Raw genomic sequence first — 14367 nt, 5'->3', positions numbered from 1 at the left:
ATACTACCAGTGTGATTTTTCAAAACCTCTCAGTTTTGGACCAAAGGTTTAGGCCACAACTGAGTAACATCCTAGATTGCACTGTGAGACTCATTGTTAGACTCAAACACAAGCAAATTAACCCCTTGATGCTGTCCCCTTGGATGCATTAATGACATTATAACTGCTGTTGACAACAGAGGTTCACAGTCTTTCAGTTACACATCCTTGCAGCAGATCCTTAAGTAAAAAACATATCTAAAAATAAGAGTTTCGGAGTTATTTTTCAGTTATTTCTAGCCTTGAGTCAGTCTTCTGCAGGACTTTTCATCAACTGCTATAAGACTTTCCCCCCTCTGCCTTGACTCACTATCACTCTAGAGCAGTTATGCAGAGATATTTCTGATCTTCAAACTGTTATCAATATTTTATTAGTCTGAAGAGGTTCTAAAAAAGACCCCCGCATACATTTAGATTAGGAATTGATGGAGCTAGAGCAAGCTGCAAAAATTAGTAGTAATGCTGAATGGATATTACAGGATTTACAGGATTCTCCAGAATATGTCAGCATTTTTAAAGGAGGAATTGAAGAAAATATTCAACAGCAGGGAAAAGGAGAGGGTGAAGTTGATGCCCTTACCTTTTTGCTGTGATCTTCTCTTTGGAACATCTTGGTCTGCTACAGTTACTTCTCAGCTTGCCACAATCATCTCCTACTTATCTCTCTTCTTATGCCCTTCCCAGAAAATGGGTGTACTATAAAAAGCACTGCCAACCTCAGAACACCTCTTCATTGCTTTCACATTTGCCAGCTGCCTACATTTTCAGTCTGTCTCCTCGTGTGGTGAAAGGCTGTAGTGGAGATGCTTCCTATGGATGCACTATAAAAGCTGGTCTCCTGCAATGTAAAAGAGCTTGTCAAAGCAGGGAAAATGAATCTGGGCATTTCTAACTCTACAACAGATCTGGCTAGAAGACTGCAAGAAGGTAGTGTGCAGCGAGACAGGGTCAGGAAGTGGTAAGATGTAGCACATAAAACACTGCTGTGCTTGTATGCTTCACTTCACACAATTAGTCCATTGACTGAATTGGCAGAAGCTGAACATCACTGAAAGGATTAGTTGTGCTAACATGGTGTAAACTGAAATTACATCTCAATGCCTTAGATAAACACACAATTTCATGTCTGGAAGCTGCAGCAGATTCAAGTTTTGGGTACAGAGCTCTCCAAATGTTGACCTTAAAATACACGTGTGTGTCTAGAGCTACCTTCACTAACACATACTGGGTCTCTCTTCAGGGTACTCTTTCTTTCCTACCTAGTTTTCTGGTTTGTAATCTCACTTATTAAGAAAAAAAAAATACATCTATAAAAACACTTCAGAACAGTAAATTAACAGAGATACTTTGACCTTTGAACTACAATTCTCATAACAAGAAATTCAAGCATGGGGAATTCCACTTTCCTCATGGGGATTTTATCACCAGGACTGGAGGCACCCTGACAACAAGCTCTCCTTACTTGTCCTTTTATTAAATTGTAATAGTGGCTTTGGTGGCATTGCCTTACACTGACTGACATTCAAACATAAGCTGTTACTGTACTACTATCTCATGGGCATGCTTATGAGAGCAGTCCTAGTCCATGCCAGTGCCAATAAAAGCAGATTACTTTAAGTCAACACTGAAGGTGGTCACAGCTAAGGTATGTCAGCTGCACAGACAGTACAAGCAAGCTGGGGATGGTAACTCCTCCTAACAACCATTCTGTTGATTTCACCAGACCTACACAGTTTCATACCAACTGAAAGAGCTCGAGATGAAAGGGAGACAAACTGAAATGTCTTTTTTTTTTTCCAGGAACTGACAAAAACACCTCTGTATTTCAAAGTAGTCAGCTGCCTCGAGTAGCATTAGTCTGTATGCAAAGAGAAGCTTTGATGGATATGCAGTGGTCTGATAGCTGAGGAAAAGGACAGGAATTCTAAAAAAGCCTCTGTTTGCAAAAAAACTTCATCCTCAGCTCAACCTGTTAGCACACCCAGAGATCAGATCAGCTCACAGAGGAGCTTTTCACTTGTTTCCAAGGAGCTTGTGCCCCAAAATGATCTAAACAGGGAAAGAGGCTCTGTCATCACTGCAAGCACTGTGTAAATGACTGCACAGTGGATGGTGCTGCACCTACTCACAGGGAGTGGCAAAACTCAAGAAAGTTGGTTGGTTTGAAATTTTGGATGGTATGCACCCACCACAGTTTCTCATCAGCATTTGGATTTTTAATGGACTGTAGATATACAGGAAATTTCTCTCTGCACAGAAAAGACAACCTATTTCAAGACTGAATTTTGAACTCCCCAAAACCAAAGAGGATTTGTGCAGGAGAAAGGGATCCAAGCCAACCTATCTCTATGTGTATCTCCACTCTGAGCTCTCCACTATTCTCACTCTTCATGTTGAGGACAGAAATGGATGGCAAAAGAACAGTCACGTTTGCAAAGGCAGCAATCTCCCAGAACATATGGCATGGGCAAAGCCAAATAATTCCATGTTTTCAAATACTTTCTGCCACAGTTTCCTATTGCAGACTGGCAACTACCATTTTAGCTCACAAAACTTTTTGAATATTTTTGCCCTTTTTTTTTTTTTTTTTGAGACAGTGAATGGCAGAAGCTGCAATTACTTTCTGTGTAGGTGTTGAAACATCTTCACTGAGCAGCAGCACACATCACAGGGAGACTTCACTAGAATCATATTAATCTCCAAAATAAGCTATGTGGAGGAGGAAAAAGATGTTTTATCCAGACTTTGAATGCCTTACCAAAAAAAAAAAAAAAAAACAAAAACACATTCTGCGGCCATTTGGCATTTGCCTTGAACTTTTAAATGACAAGGACTGCACAAAGCCCTGCAGACAAATTAGTCCGCTATAAATATCAGGGACAAAAATTTATCCCCCTTAGTCCCACAACAGGAACTCAATCCAGAATGAGACATGTCACAGGGATTAAAATCTAGCCTGACACAAGTGTGCAAAATGAATACAAAAAGAAATTATTTCTCCTTAATGCCAAATCATGATTTCTCAGCTATTTCTCAGCTCAGTTCATCTGTCCAGGGCTGAATTAAACAAAAAGAACCTGACTGACAAATTGACTGAGTGCACCCTCATAGCCTTCCTGTATTGTCCCCTGTCAAAAACCACACCAGTGCTCCCTCTTGGAAGCACACTGACCCATACCAAGCAAACCACTTAACATTCTAACATCTGGTTTGCAATTGATACAAGCACTTGAAAGTGAAATAAAAGATTATTACAAAGCAGTGTCCAGAATCAAAATGCTAAATGCCAATACCTGAAGACAGTAGCCAACTTAACAGTACAAATCTTCATTTCCTAATCTTTGATCTCAGAGTAATCTTCAACAGAAAATCTGACTTGCCTGACTTATCACACATTCTTTCAGAGAAAAGCCTCAGAAAGACAATTACACTGTTCCTCTCTATGATTAACAATCTGATCACCTTGCAAATAGGCTACAAACACTATTAGAAGCAGCCTTAAACAAAACAAGAAAGCCTCAGAAATGTTACCATCCCTGGAAATATCATGTTCTTCTTGTGAGGGAACTGAGAAGTGGATAGGCTTACATTCAAGATACTGATACAGGCTGCTCAGTCTGAAAGTTACAAAACCAATACAAGATGCTGTGGCTTTTCCCTTCATTAGCACTCTGGGCCCCAGTGCCCAGTGCCAGTTTAAGTTGGTCCCCCTTATCAAAGTATATCAGTTAAACATCAATTAAGTTCTAACTACATCTGAAAAGAGCCAATGTAGCATCTAAAATTATCTCCACACCCCAACAACTTCACTGTTTGCTCTAAAAAGGAGCTGCTACTGTGAGCAGCTGCATTGTTGAGTCTCTTGCTGCCTCAGGAAAGAAACCACAATACCTTTGACTGTTTCTCATCAGCAAGCTCCAAGCTGCAGTTTTAGGAATTCAGTTGCTCCAAAAGTGTTTTGAACTTTGCTCAAGCAGAGATGAAAACAGATTTGGGTTGACCTGGAGTTCAGCACTCTTTTAAGAGCAGATTAACAAATTGCCATAGCTGCCAGTCCTAAAAATTAATGGTTGGGTTGGACAGCTCATCTGTCCAATTTAGCTGGATGACCAGCACCTTCTGAGCATGACCTTCAATTTAATTTCATTTAGATAAATGCCATTTCAGTTTTGCAGATGTCTCAAAGAGGAGCATTTTATTCCAATCACACAATGCTGCAGCAGTCCTGCACAGTATCCAGGATAAGAACACACTAACAGAGAAGGACTTCTTTTTGCAGGAGACTAGCTTACAGAATAAGGACAAGCTACAGCCAGGGAACAGCTCAAAGATGCTACCCCAATTTCCTTCATTCAACAGCTCTGCATATAGCAGGCTTCCAGAAGGACTAAACTCATTTTTAACAGAACACAGAATCACAGAATGTTAGAGGATGGAAGGGATCTCCAGAGATCATCTAGCCAACCTCCTTGCCAGAGCAGGATCACCTAGGGCAGGTCAGAGAGGAATGCATCCAGGTGAGTTTTGAAAGTCTCCAAAGAAGGAAGCTCCACAACCTCTCTGGACAGCCTGCTCCAGGGCTCCAGCACCCTCAGAGTAAAGTTTTTCCTCATATTGAGGTGGAACTTCCTGTGTTCCAGTTTCTGTCTATTTCCCCTTGTCCTATCAGTGGGCACCAGTGAAAAGAGCCTGGACCCTTCTTCTTGATACCCACCCTTAAGGTATTTGTAAACACTGATCTGACTCCCCCTCAGCCTTTTCTTCTCCAGGCTGAAAAGCCCCAGGTCTCTCAGCCTCTTCTCATAAGAGAGATGTTCTCTTCCCTCAATCATCCTCGTTGTCCTCTATTGGACTCTCCCAGTAGTTCCCTGTCTCTCTTGAACAGGGGAGCCCAGAACTGGACACAATACTCTGGGTGAAGCCTCACTAGGGCAGAGTAGCTATATACTAAGTCATACTAGCTTCTGAAATGGCTCAGAGTCAGCATAATGAGATGGGTAAAATACAAAATTCTTTGGCATGTTGTGAATAAAAATAAATAAATAAATAAATAAATAAATAAATAAATAAATAAATAAATAAATAGGAGAATAAATTTGCTCATCTGTTTAAGTCTGGATCTGGAAAAATTGCTGTTACTTCACTTTGAAATGTTTGCATGCACACACTCAGCTTATATGAGCTGGCAATGTGTAGATGCAGCCCAGAAAGCCAACCATGCCCTGGGCTGCATCAAAAGCAGCACAGCCAGCAGGTCGAGGGAAGGGATTCTGCCCCTCCCTTGCACTCTGGTGAGACCCCTACCTGCAGTACTGTGTCCAGCCCTGGAGCCCCAACACAAGAAGGCCATGGACCTGTTAGAGCAGGGCCAGAGGAGGATCATGAAGGTGATCAGAGAGCTGAAGCACCTCTCCTATGAAGACAAGCTGAGGGAGTTGTGGCTGTTCAGCCCAGAGAAGAGAAGGCATCTGCAAAGTTCAGTGGGAATCCACTGCTTTGAGAAAAGCTGTTAGGTGATAAAGTATGGTAACACTGACATTAGAACACTTCCAGGGAGGGGACATCCACAACCTTCCTGGACAACCTATTCCAGTGTCTCACCACCCTCATGGTAAAAAAAGTCTTCCTAATATCCAGTCTAAATCTACCTGCTCCCAGCTTCAATCCATTCTCTCTTGTCTTATCACTACAAGCCCTTGTAAAAAGTCCCTCCCCAGCTTTCTTGTAGCCCCTTTCAGGTACCGAAGGCCACTAGAAGGTCTCACCAGAGCCTTCTTTTCTCCAGGCTGAACAGTCGCAACCTTCCCAGCCTGTCCTCATAGGGAAGGTTCTCCAGCCCTCTGATCATCTTCATGCCCTCCCCTGAACCCTCTCCTACAGTTTGATGTCCTTCTTATGTTGGAGGCCCCAGAACTCAGAACTGGAAGCAGCAGTATCTGATCTAAGTCATTCTAAAGCAGCAATATAGTTTAAAGATGTCTGAACAATTTGGTCTGACCTGGGAATTCTCCTCCTCTCCTTGTACCAGAAATTCCCTGGCACAGCTAGAATCTCCTGTACCCAGCTAGGTGGACTTGAACTTCATTAACTCCAGTAGAATTGTCAGCACAGTAAGTTTTCTGCCTCCTGAGTCCAGCATATGGGAACTGAGGGTAGACATCTGGCTCCCACAACCTTAATGTAATGTTCCTATGGGAATGCAGAGCCCTAAATTTTGTGCCCCCTGTAATTCAAATGAAATTTGCTGGGTAGTATGGTATCAAGAGAGTCCTTCAGAAAAAATGAGTTAAGGGGACCAGAGAGAAAACATCTTGGTAGACAGGATATAAAGGGTTTGGTGTGTTACCTAGTCTAAACAAGAATTATCAGGATAGGGACTAATATTGCTGAGCAAGACTACTGTGTTCAGCTGTGGTTTACATTACAGAATAAAATCAAGTTTCAGGCTACAAACTCATAACCAGGAAGCCAGAAAATAGCTGCAACCCAGTCCAGTATGGAGACAGGTTACCCAAGCTCCACGTGCAACAATAAAACATGCAGCATTAACAGCTCTCATAGCTCATGTACTAACCCCCAAGCTCTGCAGATCTGGGTTTCTTTATCAGTCTGGTCAGTACTGATTGACAGGAAGAAGCCAGTCTCCTGACTCAGCCCCCATTTCCTTCCTCCTCCATGTTAGCCCTTACTGCACCACAGAGTCCCACTGAGGTCCTCATCACTGCTTCAGAATGTGGTTTTGGTCACAGATCCACCATTTCCTTGATAGATCAGGAAAAAGTTTTCTCTGAAAAGTCCAAACTTTTGTAGTTGTTTCAGTAAAACATTTTTTCTCTTTCTAGATTAAGTTTCCAAATGGCTTTTCTTTTTTTTTTTTTTTTTAATATTTGAGGCTCAGATAATATTTGAATCTCACTGACCTCACCTTCATCATTAAACCAGCTGATTCTTTATTAGGGGAAGTTGAAAAGATAAAATACAGCCAAGTCTCTGCAGAAAAGGTAAAACCAGAGGGTAGATAAAAGGAAGGAAGGCTCTTTAGATTCAATATTGTACAGTCAATCTACTAGGCCATGAAATTATCCTTTCAAAAAGGAATTGAAAAAAAGCTGGAGACAACCAAAAAGTAAATCTATCTCACCACACACAGCCATATAAAAGTTTTGCTTAGGCCAGTTGATTTCCACAGAAAGAAGATGTTTATCTTTGTGTGATGCTCTATCACTTATCCAGATTTATTTTTAAATAAAATATTTCAATAGGTTGAGAGTGTCTGCTTTCGTTTAACTTAGAATGTCACAGTTCTTCATGTCAGGTGTTGTGAGTTTCTTTGGTAATCATAAAACCACAGAATGGCCTGGGTTGGAAGGTCACTGAGTCCCAATCTCCCTGCCATGGGCAGGGACACCTCCTGCTAGACCAGGCTGCTCAAGGACCCATCCAGCCTGTCTTTCAACATTGCCAGGCTTGCAGCCACTACAGCTTTCTCTGGGCAGCCTGCTCCAGTGCCTCACCACCCTCAGGGGCAAGAATTTCTTCCTATTGACTGATCTCAATTGAGCTTCTTCCAGTCTGAATCATAGAATCATAGAATCAAGAAGGTTGGAAGAGACCTCAAAGATCATCGAGTCCAACCTGTCACCCTACACCTCATGACTATCTAAACCATGGCACCAAGTGCCACGTCCAATCCCCTCTTGAACACCTCCAGGGAGGGTGACTCCACCACCTCCCTGGGCAGCACATTCCAATGGCCAACCACTCTCTCTGTGAAGAACTTTCTCCTCACCTCCAGCCTAAACCTCCCCTGGCGCAGCTTGAGACTGTGTCCTCTTGTTCTGCTGCTGGTTGCCTGGGAGAAGAGACCAAACCCCTCCTGGCTACAACCTCCCTTCAGGTAGTTGTAGACAGCAATGAAGTCTCCCCTGAGCCTCCTCTTCTCCAGGCTAAACAGTCCCAGCTCCCTCAGCCTCTCCTCCTAGGGCTTGTGCTCAAGGCCTCTCCCCAGCCTCCTTGCCCTTCTCTGGACATGCTCCAGCAATTCAACATCTTTCCTAAACTGAGGGGCCCAGAACTGGACACAGTACTCAAGGTGTGGCCTAACCAGTGCTGTGTACAGGGGTACAATGACCTCCCTGCTCCTGCTGGCCACACTATGCCTGATGCAGGCCAGGATGCCATTGGCTCTCTTGGCCACCTGGGCACACTGCTGGCTCATGCTCAGCTGCTGTCAACCAGTACCCCCAGGTCCCTTTCCACCTGGCTGCTCTCCAGCCACTCTGTCCCCAGCCTGTAGCTCTGCATGGGGTTGTTGTGGCCAAAGTGCAGCACATGGCACTTGGATTTGTTGAATGCCATCCTGTTGGACTCTGCCCATCTGTCCAGCCTGTCAAGGTCCCTCTGCAGAGCCCTTCTACCTTCTAATAGATCAACTCCTGCTCCCAGCTTGGTGTCATCTGCAAATTTACTGATGATGGACTCAATCCCCTCATCCAGATCATCAATAAAGATATTGAACAGGATGGGGCCCAGCACTGATCCCTGGGGGACACCACTAGTGACAGGCTGCCAGCTGGATGTGGCACCATTCACCACCACTCTCTGGGCTCGGCCCTCCAGTCAGTTCCTAACCCAGCACAGAGTGCTGCTGTCCAAGCCACAGGCTGACAGCTTGGCCAGGAGTTTGCTGTGGGGGACAGTGTCAAAGGCCTTGCTGAAGTCCAGGTAGACTACATCCACAGCCTTTCCCACGTCCACCAGGCTGGTCACCTGATCATAGAAGGAGATCAGGTTGGTGAGGCAGGACCTGCCCTTCCTAAATCCATGTTGGCTGGGCCTGATTCCTTGGCTATCCTTCAGGTATGCAGTGATTGCCCCCAAGACAATCTGCCTCATGATTTTCCCTGGCACTGAGGTCAGGCTGACAGGCCTGTAGTTCCCAGGTTCTTCTGTCTGTCCCTTCTTGTGGATGGGTGTCACATTGGCCAGTTTCCAGTCTTCTGGAACCTCTCCAGTGAGCCAGGACTGGTGGAAAATGATGGAGAGAGGCTTGGCCAGCTCATCTGCCAGCTCTTTCAGCACCCTAGGATGAATCCCATCAGGTCCCATGGACTTGTGAATATCCAAGTGACTCAACAAGTCTCGAACTAATTCCACATGGATTTCAGGAGTACAACACTGCTCCTTGACCCCATCAACCAGCTCAGGAGGCCAGTTATCCTGAAGTCCTCCTGCCTTACTGTTGAAAATGGAGGCAAAGAAGGTATTTAGAATCTCAGCCTTCTCCTCATCCGTAGTTACAATGTTACCCTCCACGTACAATAAAGAGTGAAGCCATTACCCATCATCCTGTACTCCATGCCTTTGTCAAAAGTCTCTCTGTAGCTCTCCTGTAGCCCCCTTCAGACCCTGGAAGCCTGCTCTAAGGTCTCTTCATAGCCTTCTCCTTTCTAGGCTGAACAACCCCAACACTCTTAGCTTATCCTCACAGGGGAGGTGTTCCAGCCCCCTGATCAATCCTTGTGGCCATCTCCTTTGGACCCTCATAAGCAGCTCCATGGCATTCTTACACTGGGGGCTCCAGAGCTGGACTCAGTACTGCAGGTGGGGGTCTCACCAGAGTGGAGTAGAGGGGTAAAATCCTCTCCCTCAACCTGCTTTTGATGCAGCCCAGGACACATTTGGCTTTCCAGGCTGCATGCACACATTGCTGGCTCCTGTTGAGCTTCTCATCACCCAGCACCTCCAACTCCTTTTTTTTCAGCACTGCTTTCTCCTTTTTTTTTCCCAGCCTGCATTTGTGCTTGAGATTGCCACAACCCAGGTACAGGACCTTGCCAAAATGCACACAGGCCCTCAGAAACCATTGCTTTTGGTCAAATGGCTATAAGAAAAAGTCATGACATTTCTATATCCTTTAGTTAAGTACCACAAGCCACATTTTCAAGTGTTAATGAGATACATACTTAGAGTTACTTGGGTTTCTAAGATTTCATCTCTCATTCTCAAATCACACTGAAAATGGAATCTATGCTTTCAATTTCTTTATAAAATACCTCAATCCAAACATGCAGCCTGATATACCAATTTACAACCAGAATTTCTCATTGATCATCGAGAAATTTCATTTCCTTTATTGAACTCCATTGGTACCTGGGGTTAAAGCTGTGGTTTGTTATTGGAGATGTTAATTGCAGTTATTCACAGAATCACAGAATTGTCAGGGTTGGAAGAGACCTGAGAGATCATCCAGTTCCAACCCCCCTGACATGGGCAGGGACACCTCACACTAGATCAGGTTGCTCAGAGCCACATCCAGCCTGGCCTTAAAAACTTCCAGGGATGGGGCTTCCACCACCATTGTATAGTTGTCCCTGGCCATTCAGCTAGAAAAGTGTTAAATATTAAGAGTTCACACAGGAGGCATCCTGGTTCTCTGTCACAGCTGATTGATGACACAAGTAAAGCCAGTTTCCCTTGCCAGTAAAAGCTATATTTTTTCCCCCCTTTTGTTATACAGCAGAAGTACAGCCTGCAGTCAAGTCAGCATTTCCTGGAAGGTTCCAAAGGGCCTTTCTCTTAAAACAACGAATTCAGACTTCAATCAGAAGCAAAGCACATTTCCTGCAGAGTTATGAAATAACACACACAATAAGAACTTACACTGGTGGAGCGTAAGAAGGCTCTACAGACAGACCTGGACAGGCTGGACAATGGGCCAAGGCCAATTGCATGAGATTCTATAAGGCAAAGTGATGTGTCCTGAACTTGGATCACAGCAACCCCATGAAATGCACCAGGCTTGAGACAGAGTGGTTGGAAAGACCTGGGAGTGTTGATCAAGAGCCAGCTGAGGATGAACCAGCATGTGCCCAGGTGGCCAAGAAGGCCAACAGCATCCTGACCTGGATCAGGAATAGTGTGACCAGCAGGAGCAGGGAAGGGATAGTCTCCCTGTACTCAGCAGTGGTGAGGCAAAGTTTAGGCTTGATCTTAGAAAGAAGTTCTTCCCAGAAAGAGAGATTGGCCATTGGAATGGGCTGTCCAGGGAGGTGGTGTGGTCAACATCCCTGGAGGTGTTTAAGAAAAGCTTGGATAAGGCACTTAGTGCCATGGTCTAGTTGATTAGTTAGGGTTGGGTGATGGTTGGACTTGATGATCTTGGAGGTCTCTTCCAACCTGGCTGATTCTGTGAGGCTCTCACTACAAGAGGGACATTGAGGTGCTGGAGCACTTTCAAAGAATGACAAGGAAACTGGTGAAGGGTCTGGAGAACAGGTCTGGTGAGGAGCAGCTGAGAGAACTGGGTGGTGTTTAGTTGGGAGAAGACGAGGCTGAGAGGAGACCTCATTGCTCTACAAATCCCTGAAGGGAGGTTGGAACCAGATGGGTATTGGTCTCTTCTCCCTAGTAACAAGTGATAGGATGAGAGGAAATGACCTCAAGTTGCACCAGGGGAGATCTAGGTTTGATATCATAAGAAACTTCTTGACTGAAAGGGATCTCAAAGACTGGCACAGGCTCCCCAGGGAGGTGGTTGAACCCCCATCTCTGGAGGTGTTTCAAAGAGACACAGATGTGGTGCTGAGGGCCATGGTTTAGCTCCAGCCTTGGTAGAGTTAGAGAATGGTTGGTCTCAATGATCTTAAAGTTCTTTTCCAACCAAACTGATTCTATGGTTCTATGGTTTTATGATTCACATTATGCCAACAAACTTATGTTACGTATTTACAGTGCAGAAGACGAAGACACAACTAAAGGAATGTCCCAGGAAGTGGGAAACCTCCTGACAAGTTTGGTATGTTGGCTTTCCTCCTCTCAGAATCATCCAGTGTGCTACTGTTTATTCATTTTATTGCTGACTTCAGCCACTGGTATGAGGTTACTGGATACCATGAAAGCTATTCAGGACAAGAGTACAGAATGTCTGCAGTAAGTCAAACACAGCCAAGATGCACTCAGAAAAAAAAAAAAGGCAAAGACTACAACAAAAAACAGATGTTCTCGAAATCCCCTTTGGTTTTATAAACCTGCTGCTGCTTTATCCCAGGTATTCTACCTCAAAAGCTATTAGCTGACTTAAAATACAAGAAAGGCAAGAAGCAGGCCCCACTGTGAGTTAACAAGCTGCTTGCTAGCTGAGGAGTCAGGCATGTTTGCACTGGTCCAGGTTTAAAAATAGCAATCCTTTGAGAAGCTGTTCTGACTGCAAGCTGTGACATATGGATATAAAAGTGGGTAAGAGGAAAAGATGGTGAGAATCTATGGCAAACAGATGGTTAAATAAATAAAGCCCTTTTGGCCCAACTTTGAGTAGCAAATATTGCCTCTGTTATCGGTGATGTCAGAGCCAAGTGCTTCATGTGGGATCTCTTGCTGCACACCCTTCAGAAGATGCAGGCTCCCAGGCAGTGGGCTCTTCTCCAGAGGAAAGCTACACAGACTCCTGCCACTCTTGGAGTGCTCTTTGTATCTCCACATAGTAAACCTCTCCAGAACAGTGACACTGCTCACTGTTTGACACTTTGCACAGTAGACATCAGATCCATTCAGGCCCTCAGTGAACCTACTGTGACTGCAAGGCATTAAATACCAGACAGAGACTTATTCAGCTTCTTCATTGTCCCAGACAGATGCACAGGCCACTTCAGAGGACCTAGCAGTACCAGCCTGGATGGTCTATTGAAACAATATCTGACAATCAGCACTTTAAATAAGGTAGAAACTGTTGCTTCAGCCCAGAAGAAAAGGAGTAAGTAAATGGCAAATACTTGGAAATTAGGACTCCCCTGGAATGTTGTCCTAGCCTTCAAAATTAGGAGCCTAAAACTAAACAGTGTGCACATATTCCAGCTACAAAAGGAGTTTCTTCAGCTGTTAGCATATCTGGAATTTTACAAGAATCTGTCACACAGGAGCAGAGAGAAGGAATTTGAGGAGCAAATGTGAAGCAAATAGTTTGGTCAATATCTCACAGGAGCATTTTGCATTTCCTTCTTTCAAGAAGTGCACACCCTCAGGCTCACTGTTTGGATGCTTGTGCCTCTGAATGGGTGGAGGCTCTACCCATTATTTCTTGACTTCCACAGGAGATGCCCCATGAAATTCACTCCCTCCAAGCATACTCTCTGTTTTAAGTGGGAAATTGTGGTTTAAAGGAGTAGACCTACAGACCAAAAATCCAGGATGCAGGTATAGGATGTGCCCTTCTATATCCATCAGCACAGTTAAAAAACAAACAAACAAACAAAACCCCCACCAAACCAAACCAAACCAAAACCAAACCAAGTATTCACAGTATAAAGAGAGACAAGAGGAGCAGCTGAGTAACAGAGCAGAGGAGGGCAATGGAGCTGGTGGAAGGACCTGAAGAATAAATCTTATGAAGAGTGTGACTGAGGCAGCTGGGGCTGTTTAGTTTGAAAAAGAGGAGGCTGAGGGGAGACCTCATTGCTCTCTACAACTACCTGAAAGGACACTGTGGAGAGGCTGGTGCTGGTCTCTTCCCACAGGTAATTAGTGATAGAACAAGAGGGAATGGCCTCAAGCTATGACTGGGTAGGTTTAGACTGGACATTAGGAGAAAGTTTTTCACAGCAAGAGTGGTCAGGCGTTGGAATGGGCTGTCCAGGGAGGTGGTTGAGTCACCAATCCTGGATGTGTTTAAAGGTGGTTTGGATGTGGTGCTTGGGGATATGGTTTAGGGGTGAAGCTTGTAGAATAGGGTTATCAATGGGACTTGATGATCCCCAGAGTCTTTTCCAACATGAATGTATCTGTGACTCTGTAATGGCTTCCTCAGATGCTGCCCTACACATGGAGGTCCCTCTAGATATGTCCTTAATAACCAGCAAAGGGAGGTAAAAGCAAAGACAACTAACTGCAATGGTAAGAGGACTTGCTTTTAGACAGCCTCTTTTTCCAGAGCAATTCCAGCTAAGAGTGATTCCCTGAGGACACACTCCACTACACCTTGAGTACTGTGTCCAGTTCTGGGCCCCTCAGTTTAGGAAAGATGTTGAATTGCTGGAGCATGTCCAGAGAAGGGCAACGAGGCTGGGGAGAGGCCTTGAGCACAGCCCTATGAGGAGAGGCTGAGGGAGCTGGGGGTGTTTAGCCTGGAAAAGAGAAGGCTCAGGGGAGACCTCATTGCTGTCTACAACTACCTGAAGGGAGGTTGTAGCCAGGAGGGGTTTGGTCTCTTCTCCCAGGCAACCAGCACCAGAACAAGAGGACACAGTCTCAAGTTGTGCTAGGGGAGGTCTAGGCTGGAGGTGAGGAGAAAGTTCTTCACAGAGAGAGTGGTTGGCCATTGGAATGTGCTGCCCA

This window comes from Indicator indicator, chromosome 8 (assembly GCF_027791375.1).
Source record: "Indicator indicator isolate 239-I01 chromosome 8, UM_Iind_1.1, whole genome shotgun sequence".
Classification (NCBI taxonomy): Eukaryota; Metazoa; Chordata; class Aves; order Piciformes; family Indicatoridae; genus Indicator; species Indicator indicator.
This window is presented reverse-complemented; position numbering follows the sequence as displayed.